Below are 743 nucleotides of genomic sequence, written 5' to 3'. Positions count from 1 at the left end.
TGAAGAGAGGGCTGTGTGTGTGTCTGTGTGTGTGTGTGTGTGTGTGTGTGTGTGTGTGTGTGTGTGTGCCTACTTCACTGTACTTTGGAGGCAAATTTTAACCCAGAAATGGTCTAAACCTGACAAAATCTCCTTTTCGAGATGTCTTTATTTGTAAAATCAGTATAATGATCAAGTAAAGAAAGTTTTAAAAACAAACTGCAAAAATTAAGAAAGTTTTCTGTCAGGAGATGGTAAAAATTTTGTATTTTTTTACTTTTGGGGACATTTTTGGTCCCCATGAGGAAAGCAGCTTATAAATCATGCTATGTGGTGTTGTTGTTTTTTTTGTAAAAATGCAGAAAGTTTTCTATGAGGGTGTTAAAGAGTATGGTTAGGGTTACAGGATAGAATGTACAATTTGTACAGAATGAAAATCTTTGGAAGCCCAACAAGCGTGTGTGTGTGTGTGTGTGTGTGTGTGTGTACATGGTATTCCTTACATTATGGAGACCAAATGTACCCACAAGTATAGTAATACCGTAATACCAGTAATTTTTGACCTAGTGGGGACATTTTTGGTCTCCATGAGGAAAACAGCTTATAGATCATCCAGAATGAAGTTTTTTGAGGGGTAGGTTTAAGGGTAGGGTTAGGGTAAGGGGATAGAAATAGAGTTTGTACAGTGTAATAACCATTACGACTATAGAATGTCCCCATTAAACATATAAAACCCATCCTCTCTCTCTCTCTCTTTCTCTCAC

Source organism: Sinocyclocheilus grahami, unplaced genomic scaffold (genome assembly GCF_001515645.1).
Source record: "Sinocyclocheilus grahami isolate Dianchi unplaced genomic scaffold, SAMN03320097.WGS_v1.1 scaffold1193.1, whole genome shotgun sequence".
Lineage (NCBI taxonomy): Eukaryota > Metazoa > Chordata > Actinopteri > Cypriniformes > Cyprinidae > Sinocyclocheilus > Sinocyclocheilus grahami.
The sequence above is the reverse complement of the archived record's forward strand: the minus strand, read 5'-3'. Positions refer to the sequence as shown.